The sequence below is a fragment of the Chenopodium quinoa genome, unplaced genomic scaffold (assembly GCF_001683475.1).
Source record: "Chenopodium quinoa cultivar QQ74 unplaced genomic scaffold, ASM168347v1, whole genome shotgun sequence".
Lineage (NCBI taxonomy): Eukaryota > Viridiplantae > Streptophyta > Magnoliopsida > Caryophyllales > Amaranthaceae > Chenopodium > Chenopodium quinoa.
The window spans coordinates 1,486,000-1,512,165 of record NW_018744239.1 but is presented as its reverse complement, the minus strand read 5'-3'; the positions used below and the strand labels follow the sequence as shown (position 1 = coordinate 1,512,165).

General features: G+C 34.3%; 1 long non-coding RNA gene across 6 annotated transcripts; it reads right to left on the bottom strand.

Moving 5' to 3' along the window:
• Window positions 1-1,913: 1,913 nt before the first annotated feature.
• LOC110694100 lies at window positions 1,914-24,650 on the bottom strand. 6 transcript variants are annotated; one of them, XR_002505743.1, is made up of 13 exons: window positions 24,280-24,650; window positions 20,594-20,666; window positions 20,397-20,447; window positions 18,586-18,815; window positions 17,734-17,779; window positions 16,749-16,818; window positions 14,733-15,120; window positions 14,119-14,202; window positions 9,959-10,242; window positions 9,705-9,785; window positions 9,543-9,596; window positions 7,526-7,696; window positions 1,914-3,205 (listed from the first exon to the last, which is right to left on the bottom strand). It is a non-coding gene; the product is annotated as an uncharacterized LOC110694100 (long non-coding RNA). The 6 variants fall into 6 exon arrangements; XR_002505741.1 differs by lacking the exon at window positions 17,734-17,779 and having other exon boundaries at window positions 14,733-16,818; XR_002505742.1 differs by lacking the exon at window positions 17,734-17,779 and having other exon boundaries at window positions 9,959-10,239; window positions 14,733-16,818.
• Between the last annotated feature and the right edge of the window lie 1,516 nt (window positions 24,651-26,166).

Sequence of the window (26,166 nt, the reverse complement as noted above, 5' to 3'; positions counted from 1 at the left end):
TAAAGCTCAGCCAGTCAATTCTTCATCTCCTTTACAAAATTGATAATTAAATGACAATTTTAACATTATAAGCCCGTTTCCAATTTCACAAATTAACATTATAAGCCAATCTTCCCATATATCAAATTAATCAAAATAGGAACAATAGAAGTAGTAGTGATCCCTAATCCCTGCAAACTAAGACCTGAAAAAGGCGAATTAATACGTGATTGTAATTCATTTTGGCCTAATTTAACAACATAAGTTAGCGATTCATACCCATATGGTAACACTAGGAAATACTAGTCAGATTATAATTTTAAACATCCTATAGATTAATGCATAATGTTTTACTAGGGTTTTGTCACATAGATGATGTGTCCAATGTAGCAGATTATCAAATGGAGTGACTGAGTGAGAGAGTTTATTTTTTACGTACTTTGAAACTCAATTCACATTGCAATTTTCACAGATCTCATAACAAAAAAATTAATGTTAATTAACTATAACTACCAATAATTGTTCATACTTGTATTAACTTAGTGTGCTCAATAAAAAGCCAAAACTTTAATTTTAGGAAAAACTGAAAAAGCCCATAAATTTTTGGAAAAAATCTAATATATTATATATAATTTTATCTAAATATTTAATAATTTTTAGCACATAAATATATATGTAAAAAAATTATTTTAAAAAATTCAAACAAATCGTGCATCGCACGGGTTTCATCTAGTAAAAATATAATTAAAACTCAGAATCATGCTCCTCCACACACACAATAAAAATAAAAAGATAAAAATTTAGGAAAAAATACTACAAATACGGAGTATTAAATAAATGAACCAAAAAATCTATAACTAATACTAAAAGAACAGCCGCTGACATCATTTATTTATCCAAATTGTACACGTGTCAACTTCTCCTTTAAAATTTTCCCGCCTAAACTTTTTTTTTCTATTTCACATTTTTTTTTAAAAAAAAGAATTAATATTGACTACAAAATATTTTAATACATAATATTGTACATTAAACTCCTCACAATTTTTTTAATAAGCCTTTTGACAACTGTTTACCTAATATCTTATGATTTTTTTTATAGAGTACTCGTATTATTTAAATAGCTCTCTTTTTTTATGATATCCGTGCATCGCACGGAAGCTAATCTAGTAAGTGTATTAAAAGGCAGTGGATTACCTCAAGCCCAAATAATTGGTGAAATGGATGGCTTGTAGACTGTATAAATTGAGGAGATTATCAACCCCTATTTTTTTTTGGGGGCGCCCCGGTTTCTCTTCTTGAGAAACAAGAAGTGTTTTCCTATTGGCAAAAGTGTAATAAAAATACCTAGGGAATTGTAAACAAATGGTTTTTAAAGCTGAATAAATGCTGATTGTGAGCCCCATTGAAGCAGGTCACGTGACTGCTGAAGACGACGTTAGATGGTAACGTTAGCGGCGTCCATTGCAGCTTTGGCTTCACCTCCACCTCCACCGACAACAAACACCAACACCATCACCTTCCTATTTCGTCCCCACCGACACCATCTTCCTCTTTCGTCTACACCGGGGACAACCACCATGTTCTCACCCACACGCACCCTAGGAAGTTTTCCCAGAAGGTCACCCATTTTAAGACTACTCCCAGCAAAACACGCTTAACTGAAAGGTATCTTATAAAAAAAAAATACACCTTGTTCGTATTAGTAGTATATTAAGTTCCTTTAAAGCAATTATGAGAGCTATTGCAACTCTCTTCATTTATAAGTAACTTGAGTAATTTTAATATTAGATGTGTTTGATGTATAATTTCAACAATAAATATATACCGTTATGTATCAATAAGTATGAAAAAAAAAATTAATTTAATTAAGACCAATTCAAATTCAACAACATATTACACGATAATAATAATAATGTTAATCTGTACAGGTGTTGTAAATCTTCATCATCCTCCTCATTAGGAGTTACATATAACATATCTGCTGTGTACCATCTTAGCCAAATAAAAAATATTCTACAAATGAGTAGTGTTTCATAAAGTTTTAATGTATCATAATGGTTTGAGATTGAACCAACTCAACCAAGTAATCACTAAGATGTAGTATTGATGATGAATCAGTGATACAAGCATTTATCATAATAAAAGTGTGTTTGTGAATGCCCTTTAAAAGAGGCTACACAAGTGTGGTGCTCTTATGGCCATGGGCAGGGCAGCCTTACTGTCCCAATCTTCAAAGTCTGTTCCCTGAAACAAAGGATGAGCGTGCCGTGCTTCCTCCTCCGTGATAAACCCAAGCTCCATGCTAGTCTTAAGCAAACACTTTTACCCCCAATTGAATCACTTGATTGAACTTCTCTCCACACCACCATTCCTAATAGCTTCTTGTTGACTTTAACAATTTGATCCTCACTTCAAGAACGGAAGTGTCCTAAATAGCTTTATCAGTTGTGATTCATTGCCCATTCTAGAAAATTAGCCAATGTTCAAAAATCAGATAACACCCCCTTGCAAAAAACAGAGCTGTTCAGAATTCAGATTAGCTAGCAGGAAATAGAAGGAACACTCAGCAAATACTGTCCCACATCAATGATTGCCAAGAAGATGGTAATAGCCTCTAGAGGGTCAATGGGTGAATATGGTGATCAATTAGGAACATAGCCTAAGTAGTAGCCGCCATTGCACTTCAGGAGGTACACCTATACCTCATAATTTGTGGCATCAATGGACCAGCGTTTGTGCGGCCTCTGCCCCACTCCAAATACAACTTTTTTACTCTGATGCACTACATAACTGTCAAAAACATACGTTAGAAAAAACTATACAAAGGACGGAGTAAATGCTTATATAATCACAAACTCATAACTGCTTCAACAAAAGCTGAAATACTTATGACAGTTACAAATTAAATTGAACTAAGTATTGGTGGGGAGTGCCAGGCCCGTGCAGTAATGCAACGCATGGGCGACACTTGAGAATCCCAGCAGCAAGCTACTGTGGTGGATCCAATTTAGTATCGTTGTGGGTCATTGACCCACGTATCAGATAATAAACTGATAAGAACAGATACTACACTTGATCTTAGCCATAAGGCCGAGAAAGGTATGATTTGTTTAGCTTCACAAAAGTCTACTAATTATCTGGTTGTATCGGCTTAATGCTTCACCTATCCAATGTGGGATCACCAACTTTGAAAATCTTCCCATCTCTACCTGAATAGCACTACGATCTGCATTCACAAAAAAAAAAAAAAAAAAAAAAAAAAAAAAAAAACAGGATTAAGGTCCCCTTTGATTTGATGTAAAACATTTTCAATGAAAAATTAGTTTTCATGGAAAACATATTTTCAAGGAAAACCACACTTACAAAATAGTTTTCCTTTGTTTGGTTCTTACAAAAAAAAAAAAGGTAAAGAGAAATTAATATAGGAGTGGAAATGTGGGGAAAATGTGGCTTCCCTTGTTTTGTGAAGGAAAATGCATTCCGCCATTGTGGATGCAATTTTCCACCATTGGAAAAATTGTTTTCCGGCCCCTTCACAAACCAAACAAAGGAAAATGGGAAATAATGAAAAAATTATTTTACATCAAACCAAACAAGGCCTAAGGAAAAAAAAAAAAAAGCAAGGAGCATACGGAGTACATGAGAATGGGATAATGTTCAATTTGGAATCAAATTCATCATCACACACATCTCATGTTTGTTTGCCATCTAAAGAGGAAGTTTACATTCATATGTGGGTGACTCAGAATTTTCAAGGCAAACCATGTCTTAAACCTAAGAGATTGCAAATGAGTTTATCATCATCAAAACTTCCTCCGTCCCACTTAAATTGCCCCATTTTCAAGTAATAGATGTCCCATTAAATTATCCCATTTCATCTATGGAATGTTTTTCCCACTTTTTTTTTTTTTTTGGGTTACCACTTGATTCATCCTTTGGGATAATCCTTGGGTGGTTAGATAATCCCCCCCAATTGTTGTTGCGAGGGATCAAACACGCAGTAATCCCTACTTAGTGCAATCTCAATCACTACTGCACCATCACCAATTAGCTAGTACGTTTTTCCCACTTGTCAAATCATGTGTATCCACAAAAAGACAAAAAAGAACATGTATGCCGATTGCCTACTCAATTGAGCCAACTCTTAAAATAGTGGAAACGTAATTAAAGCAATCTTAGTGAGATAGAAGGTACAAATATAGCAAACTTCAATAGTCCTAGACTTAAATTTCTTGTAAGTTGCAAATTAATTTTATCATCATTTGTGACAAAAAGGCCACATATTACAATTAGACTCTTCATTAAACCATGCATCAAAGTTAAAGTATTAATCATCTGCTGTTTTGTCCAGGATGAACCTAATAACATCATCACAAAACTACTTCAGTGGTAGATCAGAGCGTGAGGGTAGCTAGTACTTATGGTCAATGTATCTTTGTCCAATGTGATATTGGGGAGTGATAGGGGTTTAAATGAAGTGGTGAATATTAGGGCCTAGTTTCAACTAAACATATTATATTAAGCAAAAATCATTCCAATTAGGAAAACTCAGTTGTAACATCCAATATCAGACTGATTGTTAATAGTGTAGAGCAACAACCTCATATTTGGAAGTACGTCGAAATATTTGTTTAATTCACCTTTTCCACCACACCTCATCCAACCATAAATGTATTCATTTATCTATATGGTATATAGGGTTGTTGTGGATAAGGATTTAGGGAATATGGTAAGGGCCAATATTAGAATAAGGGTTTAGGCCTTTAGGGAACATGGTAAGGGTCAAGAATAATCTACCCAGTCTTGAGTGCCTATAAAGTTAAGAATTTAAGATGCATTAACTACCCGAGAAACGATTGGGAGCTAGTCTCCTTTTACTCCGCTGTCAGAAGAAAAAAAAAAAAAAAAAAAAAAAAAAAACTACCCGAGAAACTCGCTCACATAGTTAAGTTATAAATGGTCTGATAGGAGGGTAAAGTGTAGAGTAAAGCTTTTTGTTATAAATGTTGTGTACCTTTGGAATGTTGGGGTTGGGTATGAGTCAAAAGGTAAGTGGTGTGTGGTTATGGTCTCCCATGTGAGTAGTCATGAAGCTAAGAGCAGCTGCCCACATGTCACATAGAAGAGATCCTTGGGACAGGTTGGTACTTACCTAGTGATCTTATAATCATTAATTCATTATATAGTGATCCCGTAGATGTTGCCACTATATTTTACGTGCTGATGTGAGTCCATGACATCCCATACAACCAGCCCCCAAAAGTGAGTGAATCTACATGCCAGGTGTGGCCACTATGAATAATCAACTCCATTGGTTGCTGTTTTCATATTTGATCTAAAAGGAAATTGCTGCAATTAATCAAAAAAAGGAGTAAATCTGTATATATATCTATCTGTCTATATCTATAGATATCTATACTCAGTATTTAAAAACACAAACCACATATTTTCCATATGACACATGTCATCACAAGTCACTCATTACCCCATATGCCACATGTCATCTCCCTTAATATTTTTGTTCAAGTCTTTATGCATTCTATAACTTGCAAATTCAAGGAAGAAAATAAACATATAAATTATAATAAATTTGTCTTTTCATCTCATAGACTTAATATAACTTAAACTAATATGTCATTTCATATTCCGCAATCTTCATGTACATACCTAACCAAATTTCTTCATCTTCTTTCACAGTTCTACTCCGACTCTTTTTTTCTTTTAAGATTTAGCAATGAAACAATTACTTCGCATACTATATCAAAAGTTTCAACTTTTGAAAAAACATACCTATATATGAAAATAATTAACCCAAGTAACAACCCGTACATTAAACGGGTCAAAAGGTTAGTTAGGATGAATACGTCTGTGAAGCCTACAAAGTTTTATAGACTGATACATATTGCGTATAATTACTAATAGAGAAAAGCAAAACAGTCCCACATCGTATAATTTAAAACCGCCAAGTACTACTCTATACATATGCTTCACTGTACTCCAGTATACTCCACGCAGCCATGCAGTGAGCACAGAGCGAACTATTCTTTCGCCTTTTACTAAAGAATACCGTGTGCTTGCTGCATACAGTGGCATACGTTTATTTTTGGAGGGAGTTCCTTAACTGGAGCTTCCAGCAAACTTAGTCCAAGTATATATGGTGTGGTCTAATTCTATTTAGGGGTTGTTTGGCTCATCAAATTGGAATGGATTGATATGAAATATAATACGTATGGGGGAGAGTTAGAAGGGTATGAGATTCCACATCTAAAAAACAAACTAGATGGAATGGAATTAGCCCACTCCAAATGATCCAACCAAACAACCCCTCAAATAGATACCAAAATCTATCCTTCCTGCCTTTTACAGCATCAACATTGACTTTAAGAGTTTAAGGCGGCTGAGAGAGATAGACAACCCCAATGTTTTAGATTGATATGGGCTTTAATCTTATTCCAGTAGCAAATCCTATAGAAACTGTCTATAGACCTTCACAAATTCACAAGGACATGGCTAACTCAAGTGAACTTAGTAGGGAAACAGCCCCCCCCCCCCCCCCTCCCCCCCCCCCCCCCCAAAAAAAAAACAAATAGAGTATCACTTAATGACCAACCTCTACAGCCTCCCATAGTATCACTTAGTGATCAACCTCTACAGCCCTTTCCGTCCACATGAAGTAGTTGTTGCGAATTGCCTAGCTGTGAAAGTGTGAATTGCATATCTATTTGGTAGGACAGCATATATATCAATTTTTTAAAATTTTCTTTCTATTAACAAAACCTGACACCACCTTCAAGTCATACTGAAGTTCAAGAGGAAAATCTAGTTTACAAGCATCCTTATTGTCACAATAACTGCAATGAGTTGGACATAGATGGTGCACTACCCATTCACCAAGAGGTTTGAAGCACTATTGGTCAACATAATATATCATGCAGGTGTTAGCAGCTTAGAATGCAAATGCATTAATTTACCTGGTGTATATAACTACAATATTTCGACTCCCATGCAGTAATACATCAGAGGTCAAATCCAGTACCCCTCCCCCCACCCTGCCCTACTAAAACTAGAAATACCCACGACTCCACGAGGAAGAGTGGAACTGTGGAAGACAAAGATACAAAGGAATCATCTGTCTGCTGTTTATACTGAAGATGCAATGTGAGGCAAATAAGCATAAGAATTATTTTAGATACAAGTCAATGGAATTCAGTCATCTGAATCTATTTTTTCCAAGATTTCATACGGCACAAAATCTCTGAGCTTAAAAGTAGTGATATTTATATACTCAGTAATTTCTACATTGGGTCCAGCAACACTTCACAGATTGATTAGTTATGATGTACTGCTTATTTAATCATTCCAACTTCACTGATCGGTGAGTTGATACAATGATATAAATATGCATACATAAGACTCACTTATTCACCATATATTTATGAAAGTCAGTTTTGTAAGGTGATATTGTCCCACATCAATTAAATAACAAGGAGCGTATGAGAAAGATGACTATTAAAGGAAACTGATAATGAACATTCAAATTACTTACCTGGACGGGGTCAATGGGTGATCATGAAGACTCATGGCCTAGGCAGGTAGCCTCCATTGCACATTAGGAGGGGTGCCTGCTTAACATCTTCCCAAGAGGAAGAGTGTACGTCATAATTTGTGATAGAGGGGGCCTGCGTTCGCGCGGCCCCTATCCAATATCTAGTTCAACCTTCACCGCGGTACTTTACGGTGACACAGAAATTAAAAAAACCAATTTAATAAGCAATTTATTAAGGGAATCTATTTGACACAGAATTCACGTCAGACCAGGTGTGTGAAAGTTAACGAAAAATCCTATTTCCTTTTAATAATGATAAGCATAATTTAGTTACTGGTAGAATCTTTAACACAGAGCAGTCACACATAAGTAGGACAAGTTTCAGAGTGTAGTTAGCATAAGTGATGTACTAGATTAACAAGCTCATCTCAGCCTTTAATTACTTTATTTTTTGAAGGATTGTATGGGAATTTCAGTCAAAAGACTCAAAACTTAACCAGACAAATTAATTAACCAGCTAGATTGGAGAGCTAAAATCTTACAGTCCCAAAAATACACAAGCAAAGCAAAAAGATATCCAACTATAGAGCACATAAAGGATACAGGTCAACCATCATATATGAGCACAAGGCCTTGAATTAATAGAAATTCATTGACAAAGGTTGGGTTTAAGCACTCCATTCATAACCTCAAAGAGCTCATGCAAAGGAAATTCACCAAAGTACCAAACTCACAATGCACAAATAAGTAATTGTCCGTCTTATCATTCACGAGCATTACAGGTGAGGAGAAACTATGAAGAGCCCTATGCCCCTATCTGGTCTCTAATTCCAAAGCTCAATACTACTACTAAAAAAGTTCATTTATCCTCGATATTTTTTAATGTTGGTCATTAGTTGTGATGGTAGAAGCTTTTGGACATTAATCTATTTGTTTGAAGCTGAAATTGACTCCAAACCAAACATAAACATGGCACAGTTGCCCAAATTTATCCCCTAACCAATTTTATCCCCTAATCTCTACAACATAAATGTTAGGCTCTCTTAAGTGTCATACCTTTTCCCATTGCTGATTTTTCCAAGTAGTAAGCAGTAACCACAATTGTAATGTGATGTAACCGACTACACATCCATAAATTAGGTGCTAAGTTGCCATAGAAGCTACTGAGTTGTTGATTTTCACGTGGAACATTTATAGAAATTTCCTTAATTGTTTTTTTTTTTTGGTAAAGAAATATTAATTGGGTTTCCATGTGCTTATTACCATTATTATTATGTAAAAGACAACACAACCGTCCCACATCAGTCAAGAAAGAAAATCTAAGCTAGGACTTTGCGGTATAAATAACGAAGCCTGTTACAGCAAGCATCACGCAGCCATGCAGTAAGCACAGAGCGAACTATCCTTTCGCCTTTTACTAAAGAATACCGTGTGCTCACTGCATTTAGTGGCGTACGTTTATTTTTGGAGGGAGTTCCTAAAAGGAGCTTCCAAAAAAACAACTATAATACTAAATCTATGATGAGATTATCAAATACTCCCTATGCTTATCAAACGTGATCCTGTTTAAGTGTTACATTTCCTTTTTTGGCAAAAAGCTACATTTTTAATACTACTTCCGTTACATATTATTTGCAACGATTAGACATTTTTTTTCTCTACTTTATGTCAAATCGTTGCAAATAATATGTAACAGAGGTAGTATTATATATCACCTCTCATGGTCCCCACCTAAGCCTTCTATTATTTCTTCTCTCACATTCAATACCTTTTTCATAAATTATCAACCCCACTATCTTTCTTTTACAATTTTTTAATACTCCAACTACCTCACTTACCTCTATGTGCTGGTCAAAGTGTAACCCTTAAAAAGAACGGAGAGTATCAATTTGCCAAACTGTTGTATGATATAATACACTTTAACTTAACCCACAAAATAAAAAGCACCAAATCCACCAACTCAATCACAGAGAATCAGTTAAATGAGATATGAATCGAGTAAAAGTTGCAATAATACCTTGCAGCAGTTTGAGGCATCATCGTGCACAAGGACTCGAGAAGGATATAGGCCCTGGTAGAATTTAAGATAACAATTTAAACTCTCCATATCAGGGTTAGAGAAATAAAACTGTTAGTGGTGCAATTAAATATAAAACAGACCGCAGAAGGAAAACATAACCTGCTAAAAGGAGCCCCGAAAGTCCCAAAATTAAGGAGAGAAGGGACAAATGTTGGACTGTAACTCAAGGTGGCATCATATCTGTACACGAACCAGGATAACTGTCAGTACGACTGCATTCATTAAGCTTAAAATGCACATGAAAACTCTCGCACAGCAAGTAGTTTCTATACTACTGTTACACAGCTAGTATAGAAACCACAGAGAATAAGTCATAGTTTGTGAGTAGGAGTCTGGGCTCTTACAGAACTTACCTAATTATATCAGAATAAAAACCTGCAGCATGTATCCTCTATAGTTAAACAAACGTTGCTAACATGGCGTTGACAGAACAAATCTGCAGAATAAATGGACCATGTGAAAGTAAAGTTATACTAACAGCCTCAGTAGTGATTGTAGAAGTGTAAGTTCCATCAACCAGGACTGAGGAGAAAACCAAATACACTGAAGAGACTGCAAGTCCATTTTTCTTGTTCTTGCCAGCACCAAACCTCAGCTCTAGCTGTTCGAGCACATTCTCTGGTCACTTTGAATTCTACTGAAATGGAATGGGTGAAGAAACACCATACATTTGTGTTATTTCACACAGAATACGCATGCATTCTATCCAATCAGAAAACGAATGTTGTATTTGCACACAATATTTGAACTGGATAGTATGTATCAAATTGTTACTTATAACCAGAAATTTAGGCAGGTTTTATAGGAGTTTCTCTGTTGGATCCTCTTGATTGAAGATGTCAGAGAGTAGTTGATCAAACTATTCTTTCACACTTTACTAAAGAATACTATCTGCTTGTCGCATTAAATGACATACATTAGTTGTTGAATGGGTTCCTTCAAGGAGCTTGTAACAAGCCAGTTGTCCCTGACTACTGGGACTAAGGTACAAACAAATCACAAACTTTAAAATTCAAACAAGTATTTGCGGAGAATATAAGAAGATATCTGACGAAACCTATTAACTTTTTATGAAAAATAACATTTCTCAAACCAGTAGATTTTAGATCCTCACTGCAATAAGGAAAACCACGAAATCTGATCACACAATAATCAGCAGGAGATTCCTTTTTTTCAAAGTCAACAGGATATACTTCTTCACTCCTAGTTAGACTCTTGAATGATACTCAACGATATCAATTCTCAAGATTATGACCGCTGAGACAGTGACTTCACAATAGCAGCTTCCTCTCTTTAATACGAAATTTCCTAATGCAAAATAGATAGAATTTAGGAAGACTACAAAAAGCTGAAGTATGTATTGGTGGGGAGTGCCAGGCCCTTGCAGTAGTGCAACACATGGACGACACTTGAGAATCCCAGCAGCAAGCTACTGTGGTGGATCCTCCCCCTTAAAAGATAAATTTAATATCGTTGTGAGTCATTGACCCACGTATCAGATATTAAACTGATAAGAACAGATACTACACTTGATCTTAGCCAAAAGGCCGAGAAAGGTATGAATTGTTCTGTCTTGTCTCCTGCTCTTTATTTCCTGAAGTTGTTGTACTCTTGCCGTTCTTCTCAATGTGGTACAGCATTCATACAAGTATTCTAACGTATAAACTATAAGTATAAACTATAAAATATAAAGTATTCTAACGTCTGGACTCTGGGAAATCAGTCTTGTTCTCATCAGACTTCAGAAAATTAGAATAAACTATAAAGTATTCTACAGTCTGGACTCTGGGATACATTGAGAAACCATGTATTAACTATAGAGCTAAAAGTCATAATGGATTTGATGGACTAATTCAGAAAGGTTTGTTGGATTCAAGACTTCAAGATGGAAGTCTAGAAAGTTTCATAACCATAAATCCACAATCGACGTCAATAATTTGGCTGTGCATTCTCCCCACAATGGCACCGAGGAATTAATTGTTGGAGAAGGTACAGGTTTAAAAATTCCTTACGTTGGTTCTCTTTCATTTTCTTAAATATGTTCTTTATTTCCTTGGCTCATAATGTTATTTCCGTCTCTCAATTTTGCATTGACAATAACACATCCATAGATTACCTACCAACACTTAGTTTTCACGTATTAAACTTTTTTCCCTTGACTGGCACCATTTATTAGGGCCTCCATCACAAAGAGTATTTAGGCAGCTTATTTCATTAAATAACCTATATGTCTCTAGCATCTCTACCTTGGATTGCAATTCATTTGCTAGCAATAAGTCACCAGACACCATTTCCTTCTCTTCTATATCCACTACGGCTCTCTTCAATATATTTATACCAACTTTAAGGATTGACCATAGAGTTTCAGAAATCCTGAGAAACATATAAGAATTCCATAGCTGGGTTTAGAGAAATTAAATTATTAGTGGCAGAACAGACTACAGAAAGAGAACATATTTAGAGAAAGAGACAAGGAAGACTATCTCAAGTTGGCATCATCTTTGAGCAGGAACCAAGCTTGAAAAATAACTGAGACTTAACTAATCATTGGTGGGGTGCGCCAGGCCTGTGCAGTAGTGCAACGCATGGGCGATGCTTGAAGATCCCAGCAGCAAGCTACTGTGGTGGATCTTCCCCCTTAAAAAATAAATTTAATATCGTTGTGGGCCATTGGCCCACGTATCAGATATTAAACTGATAAGAACAGATACTACACTTGATCTTAGCCAAAAGGCCGAGAAAGGTATGATTTGTTCTGTTTCATCTCCTGCCTTTTATTTCTTAATGGTTCCGTACCCTTGTTATTTCTTTTCGATGTGGTACAGAATTTCTGTTGATTGGGAAGTGAATATCATTCCTTATTAGGAGTTCTATTCACAGAAAACTTCAATAACTCAATAGTACATTTCTTTTTTTTTTTTTTTTTTTTTGACGGGGAACTCAAGAGTACATGATAAAGAGTGTATTAGCAATAAAGACCCAAGTCCTGGAAACTTGTGCGTTTTGTGACGAATATAGAAAGGTTTATCACAATTAAATACTCCATGCGTTCACAAATAATCTTCTCGTTAGATTTGGACATACATATTATTAAATTTATTAGGTTTGTCAGACATAAATACTCCATGCGTTCATAAATAATCTTTTTGAGTTGGACATGCATATTAAGAAATTTATTAGGGAGGAGTGAGAATGTGAGAAAAATAAATGTAATAGAAGGGTCCACATCACAGGAATTGAGTGTAAAATTTTCCATTTTCAGGAAGATTACTAGTTATTGGCCCTAATTTATAACTTTAATTCAACTATATATATTTTGGTCTGTTTGTCATTGAGAGCTTAAGAGTTTTTTTTTTTTTAATAATATGATAGCTTAAGTAGTTAGTTGTTTGTATGAGCTGGTTTGACCCTCCATATAGGGTAAATGATAAATCAATCCAATGTGGAAAAAAAATATAATTGATAAATCAAATCTGTATAAATAATATACATCCTCCGTTCTATTAATATTGCAACAAGGAGGAAATTACACATCCCTATGCACATTTTATATGCTATATATCTATAATTGTATAAGAGTAAAAATTATAAAAAGTTGATATTGTGAAAGTATTTTATGAGACGAATCTAACAATATCTCACATGACTTTATTTTGCTTAACATATAAATCATATTATATGGTCAAACAAGAGTGATGAATAGTGCAAAAAGTCCATTGTTGCAACATTAACTGAACGGAGGAAGTATATACTACAGAGTACTCCATAATGCACCCTAAAAAATTACTCTATAATTACATTTGTAATATATATAAATCAAAACTTTTACTCTATAATTACAATCTTATGAATTAATGCATACAAATATGGAGTAATGTTTAGTTTCTTATAAATTTTATTATTTTGCAATTATTAAGGAATTACATTCCAATCTAGGGGAATTTAAATAGAGTGTTATGCATATGAAAGTTTTTCAATCAAACAAAACATAAATATATAGAGGTTATGCATATAATGAGTTTTCAATCATTAATGAATTTGTATGATGTGGCGTCACAATATATGCCAAATGGCAAAATTGGTGACACATGGCAAAATAGCATGTCTTGCCATGGGTATATCCGTATATATATTGATATTGATTGATTGATATATTGATTGATTTGGGGACATCCTAAAAAGAAATGCACGAAAAATCATTTGTGAATAGAGGGAGTAGTATATAAGAGTAGGTTAGCCGCTAATGTGCATTTCCAAACTTCCATCATGAGCAAATAAAGAAAGGTTTATTACACAAAATTTTCCTTCGGTTTTATGTTCCAACACCCCTCTCTAAAAAAAAGGAAGGCAACTTGGGAAGTCATGTGATTAAGTGACTTAGATTAATGTTCCAAATACTTCAACAGCAACATGCAAGTTAAGCCACATAACAGATTTTAAACTGATTAGAACAGACACTACACTTGATATGCCAAAAGGGCGAGAAAGGTGTGGTTTTCTTAGTACAAGTTACCTTCTTTTTTTTCCAAGTGGCATTGACCTTTCCTTCATCTTTCTGATGTGGGATTATCAAACTTGAAAATGTCCGCATGGATACCTGAGAAATTCACAGTTAGCAATTAAGATGATTATACAAAAGTAGATAACTCACAGAAGAAGAAGTATTTGTTACAAGTCAAAAAGTGAGGGCACAAAATATCTCCAAGGGATCAGTTTCATCTTTAGCATTGATTCATCCTCAGTTTCTCACGCAAATCACATTTTATTTGCCATAACTATTCCAATTTAACCAGATGTATTTCAGATAGCCCAAAATAGATAGAGACCATCTGAAAGTAGATTAAGGGTCTCAGGATGTGCCTGTTGGGTGAAATAGCACTCAAGTCTCAAGATGAAGATTACTCAACAGTATGGCTAGGAGAGACCTCTAGAATCAAATTAGTGGACACGAAAGTTGAAAATGAAGGAAGGAACACAGGTTTTGTTTCTATACACTATTTTTCAGCAGACAATGAAATCGCAATAGAGTGCTAATTTCATAGTAGAGAGAATGCAATGCAGTCAACAGCAAAAGAACTTTATATCACTGAAGGTAAAAAAAATAAAGAAAAAATTTAGAAGCAATACACATTAAAAGCAGGGGCAAAAGGTCAAAAAAATTTGGACCATTTCTCGATTTGTGCGTGTCATCCTTGCGCAGGGGCCATGCTAATCTTCTCTGTATCGTTCCAATTTTATCAAATGTCTCCGAAGAGACAATACCTATATAGAAGCCAGGCTTAATAAAGGGACCAGTAGCTTTGTAAATAATCAGTGTGGGACTAGAGAATAAAGCAGTTGACTTGTAACCAAGTAGCAACCATGAAAGATCTCCAATAACCAACAGTGGTAAAAGTACTGTCTGTTAGTTGTCTTTAGGGTATGCAAAGCATATGAACAAGAACAACACCAGAAAGGCGGAAACCTCCTTTGTTTTGGTTCTCACCCAAGTTGTGTCAATTCTTTGATTTAGTATCTGAGGCAATAAAGCAGTAAGGTTATGAATAACAGCACCATGTAATCAAAATATAACTTACAGAAACATAATCCAACATATGGTAAGCAAAAGCTACAAAGGAATCAAATTATAGAGTATGCATGTTAAGAGGTAGCATAGTTTTTGTTTTTGTAAACCCTATCATAAGTTCATAACTGAAGAGATGGCATAATCATATCACAATTAAGTACATAATGTTTCAGAGTTCAGAGCAGAAAACAAATTAAGCTGTAAACAACATATAGGATCAAGTGAAGAAAAACAGACTAGAGAGGAAATATTAGAAAGGGGGAAAAAACAAAAAGAATAAACATTATAGATTGATGTTGGAGGGGTAGAAAAGGAAAAAAAAATTAGAAAAAAATAGAAGCAAAACACAAAGAAGGGGCAAAAAGGTCAAAAAAATTTGGACCATTTCTCGATTTGTGCGTGTCATCCTTGCGCAGGGGCCATGCTAATCTTCTCTGTATCGTTCCAATTTTATCAGATGTCTCCGAAGAGACAATTCATAACAGAAGCTTGTGCAATATAAACAAAGTGTTATCTGCATATTTATTCAATGTGGGATATCCAGTTTCACACCTATATGGCCATATCAGCCTCCAATAACCTAGCAATTTGCAAATCTCAAATTACCATGCCCTATCTTTTAAGTAAACTACTTTCTAAGAACATCAAGAGTACCATTAGTACATGTTCCAATACAAACCTCACCAATATTTCGAAAATTCTCCGATTTGTCACCAAGTACGAGTGACTTTAAGACTATGCGTTTCTTATTTGTTTTTATTTTTTTGAAAATAACTTCAGAGCCATTCAGACAATACACAGTACAAGAAATAGGATTGATCCACCATAGAGGGGAAATTTGGCAATAAGCTCCACTACTCTGACATGAAACAATTCCTGTCATTCTGAACAGCTAGCAAAGATGACTCCATTTGACCTTGTTTGAAGTGTTTAAAACCAAATTGGATAAAAAAAAATTTATAAACTCTGAGGTGGATGACCTACTCATATTTTTTTGAAAGAGATACTTACTCATATTTAGTTTAATGTGAACCAAATTTACACACATGTTGCTAGAATTTCATTCCAAACTTTGTTTTTCTATTACCATTCTAAATTACTAACAACTCATATAATTCCATCTAATTATCAATTTCGTTTTAAATAATGACAAGGTATGCTTTGGAAGTGCTCTCAATGCTCTTTAAGATACTGGTTTTATACTTCAAGTGTAGATATGGACCCTAACTAAAGGATTAAGCATACATGCCGTTGACAAAAGAGTTGTATACAACAAACACTGGTGTTGTCAAAATTGCTAGAGTAAGTTTCAACAGCCTAACACCTTTAAAACTGTTTTCCAAGCCCTGAGCCATAGGGGTGTATTTAACGAATTAACCCCGTGTAGTAATGCAATTCATGGGCAATGCTCTAAGATCCAGGTAAGCAAGCTACAGTTATGGAGTCTCCTCCTTGAATTAATCTAACATCAATGTGGGTGAATGACCCACAATCAACTACTCCGCTGATTTGCTGATAAAATCTTAATATTAGATACTAAAATTGATTTTACTGCCAAAAGAGAAAGAAAGCTGTACCAGTATGCTTTGTTTAACCTTTCAATCCTCTATCAAATTTCTGATCATTCCAGCCTCAACCATCTCCAGCCTGTGTGAGACAGAGTCAATATTCAACACGTGGAATGATCTATTAAAAAGAAAAATTTCCAATCAAAGATTAAGCCTGTAATTCATCATAAAAATTTATAAGATGATCACAGACACAATTTTACCAGATACAAATTAAACAACTAGTGCCTTTCAACACACACACAGCTTTTGTAAAGTTAGGAGCCTACTTGTTTTTCATGAAGTAAAGCAATAAGAGCAGATAAATGGAACAAAAACTAGAGACAAAATTTATTGCCACTAAGCACTGTCCAAAATATTAAAAAATCGCTCATCAAGGACTAGCAAAGGTTAGTGAGCAACTACCATCACAGACAAGCTTTATCTTTGACAAAGTTTCCAGTACAAAGCATTATCTTCACTTAATTAAATGAGTGACTGGCAAATGTTCTAATGGATGCAATAAAGTAGCAAATGACACACAAATTCATGTAGTTCACTAATAATGTGTAGCTAAACTTAAAGGGCACATCCATTACGTCATCCAGCTTATTGCAACTACAGCTGATTAATCCTTATGGCATATTAAGCATAAGGCCACAAGCCTACAGCCTGCTAAGGCAAAATTCATGTTTCTTTGAAACCATATATCATCGTTTGTTCAAATTGTAAGAAAAAATAAAACCAAATATCATGAGACTGGAAGCTAAGAATAAAAGCATCCTCAAACAAAATAGGAACCAGAAGCTGAGCTGGTTGAATAAAAAAAAAGGATATAGATGAAATGATTCTGGGCTCTCCTCAAAAACAAAAGCAGACCATCAAAAGCTTTCAAACTATAATAACTTCAAAACAATCTAGCTTGTTAACCTTTTCCAAATGAACAACCGCAGTATGTAATGCCATCAAATATAACCACATTAACTTTCGATTCATTAACTTTTACTGATCTCACCTGAAGCATAGTCTTCTCAGGTTAACAGGGCACATAATATTAAGCCCTGTCAAAGCAAAGAAGAACTGTAACATGTTTATGTGGTTCTCTCACTTTTCTGTAGCACTCAAATTATATTTATGAAAGAAATCAAAGAAAAACAACAGTGGCAAACACACATACAAACTTTAACGTAAAAGAACAATCTCCTCACCACACAAAAATCCTATATACAAGCCTCCCTGAACACAAAATTCCCAGAACCAAATACCACCAATAATGTGAAATCTAAACAGCTTTTCAAGAACCATCCACTAGAGATCCTCTTACAAGTAGATAGTATTTCTCTCTTGTATAAAAGTAATTAGTATAGTGGAAGTAAACTAGAATAAATAAACTCTTAACAAAAGGATGCTATAAAGATTATTCACAAAATCAGCAGTTGTATCTTCAGAGCATCAGACACAAGTACCACCCATGAACCATCCATAGACCAGGTACCTAATGGTAGACGAGGTTTTGAACTTGGTTCCTCTATTCCATACTTGTCTAAACACCATAATGGACCACTACATTAATGTTATTGACTTGTAACTGTTATCAGTATAGACAGGTAAAATTTTGTAGATCATATGGTAAAGTATAGCTAGGAAGTTAGTTACAGCTATGTCTGGATGGCCATAAAAGCTAAATTCAACGCCAAAAGCATCTTGTTGACTTTTACACGGTTATACCAACTATATTGTTCCATTTTGAGGTTTTCCAAAAAAGTTTTAGGAAATTTGTTTATTGTCCCACATCAATGTAATAACAGATATATAAGAGCATCATAGATATAAAATGAAAGCGTAGAATGTGAAGAAACATACTTACCTGGATGGGGTCAATGGGCGATCAAGAAGGCTCATGGCCTAGGTTGGTGGCCTCCATTGCACACTTGGAGGGGTGCTAGCCTAACATCTTCCCAAGAGGAAGAGTGCACGTCATAATTTGTGATAGTGGGGGTCTGCGTTCGCGCAACCCCTGACCAGTTCTATGTCCAAAATTTTAATGCATTGATTTGTGTTATTGAGAGCCTGCTTACCCAGATGCCCTGCACACTCCTGATTTTCAAATAAAAAAAGCATAAGTCCAAATAGGTAAAATGTAAATAGCCCAACATATATTATACTCATTCTGTCCACAAATAATCTTTCTTGTATTCCTTTTCAAGATGTCTGCAAAAAAGTTTCCTATTACTTGAAAAAAGAAAATTTTCTCACTCAAATCATGTACAGTAGATCCCTCTACTAACTCTCTTTCTCTTACTCTCACCCCACCCTACTAAATTCCTTAATGTGCGCCGAAGTCTAACAAAAAGATTTTTCATGGACGGAGGGAGTATATATGATGAGTTGGCAAAGAAGCAAGTTGCTCCTACACATGCCTAATTGTGTCTAATTTTTCTAGGGTCTATCAAGTTTTACAGATTCTGAAATAAAGACTTCACTATATTTGGGTCAAGTATATTTTTGTAATAACATAAAATTACATCTATGAAATAATACATTTGTGCCATTTTAAAACTCCAAATTCAAAAGGTGTTCTCTCAACGTAACCATAGCACAAACTCTAGCAATCTAGAGGGGTCAGATGAATCTCTTTATTCACCATTTTTCAGCCCTGATGGCCTGAATTATATCAAGTTTCCATTAGCAGAAAAACTCAAAACAAAGAAAGATAAAAAAAAAAAAAAAAAAAAAAAAAAAAAAAAAAAAAAAAAAAACAAAAAAGAGTTCAGATAATTATCTATGAAAGTGCAATAGACTTATCTTAGGAGGGGTAATTTGGGAAGTCTAATATTATTAGGTTAGAGTCTTTAGCTTTAGTAAAAATAGATAGAGGAGGGAAAGTAGAAGGTAGGCAGAATTTTGGAGTGATTCCTTAGGAGAGTTGTGACCTTAAGTCACTATTAGGAGAGTTGTGACCTTAAGTCACTATTAAGAGAGTTGTGACCTTAAGTCGCTATTAGGAGCGTTGTGACCTCAAGTCACTGATATGAGCTTTCTAGGCTAAACCTACTACCTTTTGTAAGAAATCATTAATCTGTTAATCAAATTTCCAAGCTTTCTCCCTTAAAATTTCCTCTTCATCAGTAAAGTATACAAGTCAGATTTTCAGTGTATAACAGTAGGAAGTAACATTTAACAAATGGCATTGTCACTCGGTAGAGTCCTCCCCACTTAATAAAGCAAGAGAAGAAATTTCTTTGTTTATGAAAAAGTCACAATAGTTACATTCCTACTCTCTGAAATTATATTTCACAGATCACAATAAGATACAAGGAAAAATCACAAAAGTCCCACATCAGTCAAGAAAGAAGATCTAAATTTTGGACTTTACAGTATAAATAACAAAGCCTGTTACTGTAAAATTCACGCAGCCATGTAGTGAGCACAGAGCGAACTATTCTTTCGCCTTTTACTAAAGAATACCGTGTGCTCGCTGCATTTAGTGGCATACGTTTATTTTTGGAGGGAGTTCCTTAAAGGAGCTTCCCACAAGCCAAGTGCAAGTTTTCTATAGACAGCTTAATAACTAGTCAATTCCCCAGCTTATTGGTTATCAAAAATCAAGAGGTGAATATTCATGCGACCACCAACTCAAACATAGAAAATCAGAACTATAAGCTTTTATGATGACACCTTGCAACAGTCACTGAAGTGATAAGCTTTTTTGTGATACTTTGCAACAGTCTGAGGCACTCAGAAAGTAGAGCCAATTCAAGCAATCCGTCAATATTAAAAAGGAAAATTTAAAATATAGTGACAGTAGTTCAGAAAACAGGCTTAAAGATTGGTAAAGGAAACATAAAAATTCCAGAGAGACTAGGGACACATACATGAAGTATTTTTCCTTTTGCTGGTATCATTTCTGTGCATGAACCATGTTATTCTTCCATTCCCAGCCTCATTCTGCTCAATATTCATCACTGTCAGTACAGAAATAATACATGAAACAAATTTATACAGAAATAACAACTGTCTAAAAAATCCAAAAGACAGTTATGTGTCTGCACCTTACCTGGAAGCCATATACTACGTACATATGACTCAGATCGTCATATGATTATAACAGAAACAAATAATTAAAAGAAAGCATCATAAAGAGCATTTCTAGTAAATGAAAATTACTCATGATATCATTGTGAAGCAATAACCTGGAACAAAGTTTTTAATAAAAATTAGACCATTTCTTGATTGGTGTGTGTCATCCTAACGCATGGGTCATGCTAATCTTCTCTGTATCATTCCAACTTTACCAGATGTCTTGGTAGAGACAATGTTATATCGATGATGAGCATTATAAATAGAAAAGTGCCTTTATATACTGTGGGACTTTATTATAACATGTTGCTGCTCAAAAACACAATTCATAAGTAAACCTAATACAGAGCAGCTTGTTCCCACCAAAAAACACTTCAGGGTACCAAGGCCAACTACATCTCATTGGATCCTCATTTAGTTTGATTTATTTCTTCTATCCAATCTTTTAAGTACACCCCAGCCAAGTAAACTCCAATGGTGTGCCAATTCTAGAGCAAACCTTGCAATATACTTTGCCATGGCAATTAATGGAAGTATAGAATAATTCACTATCAAATATGCTGGACCACTTATCACAAATATGATCATGTCAGAACATAAGTAAAGGATGGCAAAACCATTCAAGTTCAAGAAGGAGCAGAAGTAACAAAACAACAAGAAAATGCTTGAGAGTGCGGAGGCAACATGTTCATCTTAGAATCAAATGTTTATTTTATAGATCCAAGGAAACGCATGTGCTGATAGTAGATTAAGGACCCTCGCTGTTCTTTTCTTTTTATCTTGAGTAAGACAACAACATCAGATGAAAGATACCAAAAAAAAATGTGGAAGTATAAAGCCACTGAGCACTGGCCTAGATGATGTATCAGTTTCCAAGAGAGAAAATGTCTTCCATAGATTTCAACAAGAAACAATTTAAGCCTATCCAACAACTTAAATTGGTCATTAGGTTAGTTAAGTTTAATGGCTTCTAGAGCACAGAGAGGAAAGGCTCCATATGGAACAAGAAATATCTTCACAAACACACTTTTTACACTATAAGCTATAATGCATCAAGGTCATGCTCTTTTGAGAAAGTTATTTAAGACTACAAAACAAAGACTTATTATGTATTCAACATAATGGCATATGGCCAACATCTCATTAGCATAATAGCAATGCGGCTAAGGATTCAGTAACCCTGCCATTTATGCAGTTACTGATGTCTGCTTAAGGTTTGAAAGAAGTAGATTTAAGTTACATTCTCAATCCCCAGTTGCACTCAACAAAAATGCTGACAGCTTGATATATGAAAAAATAACTGACTTTTCAGAGGGGTGGGTGGTAACGCAGATTGCAGAAGCTAGAGTAGCTATCGACAGTGTTTTCTGGAAAAATGAAAGAGAAGAGTAGCTGAACCAAAGCGGAAAAGGGACTCTTTACACAGCATATGAAGAAAAAAGAAAAGAAATTCATTTAGCCGGAAAAAGCAGTTTTTGTCAGGCAAGGTCCAGGATTCCGGGAACTGGCCACCAACTTGGCAACTTCTATGATCAGCTATAGAAATGATTCACTAAACCAGCTGCACATTTTTTCGTTTCTCATCCATATTTTAACCCTTAGATAAATAGTCTGAAGTAATGCAAGAAAAAACTCAATTTAAAACCTTACAAAGAAGAAATTATTAGTGGAAGCAATCCAAAACACCAACAACATAGTAAAATCAACATTATGTAACCCAATTCTTACTTAAAAACTATGTCATTCAGCATGTGCTATACTAATCACACACCAAGTGCTACAATATCAATCAAAAATGCAAAAAGTATGTGACATGAAAAGAACATGGGCATCATTCTGTTTAATCTACCCCTATTAGCAAGCCTTAACGTATATAACAGGGCAGGACAATCAAATTCTAGCCTGGATTCTATGCTATACTTATAAGTTCTCAAATCCAGGCAGATATCCTATGAACTTATAAAGTGTAGGCACAAGCTTGGATGAAAGAAGAGAGCTGACGTAGATGTATGGAAGGATAAAAAAAATGTATTACATTTATGATCACAAGCGAAGTGTAGACAGTTGTCCAGAAAATTTTCTCACAGAAAATCCAATTTCTGGCTCATGTACCAGTCAAGAAAACTCGATTGGCCAAGAGACAACCCCAAATTATAAGTGATTGGGATTCAAAAGCTTTGAATTATAAGCATTGTCCAACAAACCATGATATTATATACCGCCAGAACTGGTGTCTATAAGTATGTATTGGTTCATGGCAAAGATTAAAGTACAATTACATTCTTTCCCCCATAAGCACTCTACTATAGTTATATAGTAGCAAGTTTCTAAATTAGTTACGATATACTAGCAAAACAAAAAGATATGTTGAACTTTGATTACAACTTCTAACTTTCTCTAATCATCACCATGAAAGGACATGCTCATGTGGATAATGAGAAAATGGTTCAAAAATTTTACAATGTAGTTTCGCTACGGAGTACAATAATATATTGTACAAATATCAAATGCAATACTTTGTACGGAGTATTAATTTTTTTTAGTTGAGCAATTTCACTTGATTCCAAATTTCCAATTACCAATGTACTTTTACAATTCGACTTCATATAAGTCCACTTACACCTCATTTAAATTGCATTTTCCATCAATTGTCATTTATTCTGTTGTTAGTCGCAATTATATTGGGTAGTTATTTACAACATTTTTTTTAAAAGGTGTTTTTTTCACAAAAATAAATAAATAACTCAAGAATTCAGGTGCTCAAGAATTCAGGTGGTTTTGATAAAATTTCCTAAAATAAATGATACTTCTTTCAATGGTTAAAAAAAATGATAATTCAATGGTCACATATTTTAGGGCCTAGGCAAAAGGGGTACTGGTTCAAAAACATACCTTATTCGATTTTCAATTTCGAAAGATATGAGCTTAACTAATCTTTTGTAGTTATAAATTAAACTTGGGTAACCCTAATTTGACCGCATCTAACTTTTTTTTTTTTTTTTTTTGTGAGGAATACCGCATCTAACTTATTTCTTCTAAGCTTGTTTAATTATTAAGTAAATCAGCTATTTTTTTTTAATATAAATGGAAATAAGATGAACTAAACAAGATTTAAACCATCAGACCTCCTCAAATTCTAACAACTACTCCCATTTACAAGTAATTTTTTATTTAAAATAAAAATCATCAAGTAAAAAAAAAAAAAAAAAAAAGCTACGGAGTAGTAAACAAGTATAATCACACTAAAACAAGCCAAATACACAATTAGGAGAAATGTAACGCATCAAAACCATATATCACGATTATTAGCTTAAAAATTCGTCCATTTCACGATCTTCTACCTTAGATAAAATAATCAAATAAAACTACATGTTTACATCCCATAATTTTATAAACCATAAATAGGTTAGGGTACAATCAAATCAACAATAAAGAAGAAGAAAAAAAAAATGAAAGCAGGAGAAGCAAAACTATGGATTACCTAAGTCCGCAAGCACCGATTGATGCGCGATAGTACTGTTAGACAGTAGAAGAAATTAACCCCAAATTTTGATCTTAACAGAAAATGATCTAGAGTACTAATTCACCTTGAAAATGATCTTAACCCCAAATTTTGATCAAATAATACTAGGATGATCGTGGTGCTATAGCGTGAGGGTTGACGCTGCCACTATTGTCTTGTCATGTCAAAAGTGTCAATGCAAAGCTCGAAGATTTAGGAGGGAAATGAGTGCAAGTAAAACCAAAGGGTAGGGGAGGAATTTTTGGCTTTAACCCATTACTTTTATTCAATTCAAGGTTTTTTTTTTTTTGGGATAAAATACAGGTTTATCTATGCTAATAATTTAATACGAGTACCAATTGCGGTTGGTGTAGTGGTGATTGAGACTTTATTTGATAGGAAGGACCCGTGTTCGATCTGGTGAACGGGATGGAACACCAATAAAAAAAAAAAATACTAGTACAATTAATAATATTTTTGTCAACTCCACAATAGTTAATTTATTTACAAATATACTATATTGGACCTCGCAATAGTTGATTTTTTCACAAATATGTCCTAATGGTTTAGGCAAAATTGTTGATTTATTACAATTTTTCATGTGATCAATGACTTTTGTTTAACAAGGAGATAAACTGGGCTTCCTCGTTATTTTTTAGGAATTAAAATTTATTATAGTACTTCAGTTAATTGCTGACTTTTACTAAATAAGACTAAAAGATAATGTAGCAATCAAAATGTTAACCATTACTTCAAACATTAACGCCAAAAAAGGCATATATAGTGATGAATAAGATTAATACACGGTATATTTCTTGCATAGGAATATACTTCATATCATAATTCAAAACTAGACATGATAATTTTAACTTGATATGAAAACTGAATCGATGATACTGGTTTTGACTTTTGAGTGTGAAGCTCAAGAACATTGAAAATTATGTATTACCCAACCTAAAATAACTAATTCAGGTCATGCCCTATTTATTAATCCTTAACTGAAATATAGGCGAAATTATCCAACCTAAAATGAGCATTTAAAATATTGATCTTACAAGTCAAATTTGTACTAACTCCATTTCATAATATAGTTCCCACCCTACAAAAAATGTTTATTTACCGACAGTTTCAGACGCTTTAGAGTCGTCGGTCCGTCACAAATTAATGAGGACCTTAAAAATTAAAATTGTACTAACAACAATATAGTATTGACGGTTTACAGTTGTCGGTAAATTATTATTATTGTTACTTTATTTTTGGTAAAGATACTAAAGTCTCGATTATAAAATTGATGTAGTCAGCCTTAACCAAACTTCTACTCACTCCGTCCTAAAAAGAACGACTCATTTGGCCAAAACTTTGTCCCCAAAAAGAATGACCCATTTGCATTAAAACACCACCAATTTGCAACAATATTTGTGCAAAATTAGCTTCCCCATAAAAATATTTGATTTTCATGTTATTTTATTACTTTCTCTTAGGAGTAACTCCTCTACCTTATAAAGAGAGTTTGGTCCATAAACAAGGCTTTGGAGCTTTCATACTAAAACCAATTGGCAATAGTAGGAGTAACTCCTCTACCTTATATAGTGGAACTATCTCTCCTCTTTCTCCAATGTGGGACACTCACAAGTGGGCTACAATGGGTTTCAACAATCTGATTTTACTCTCTTCACATTTTTATGAGTGCTACACTTGATTTTTTTTTTTTCACGACTCACACAATGATTTTGACTTGATTAATTTACTAATTTAAAAAAATAATAATGTTATTGTATTAATAGATTGTTGGGTTCGTTATAATGTATACTTTTATAATATCAATTTTCTTATAATTTTACTAAATAACATACAATTAGATAAAGT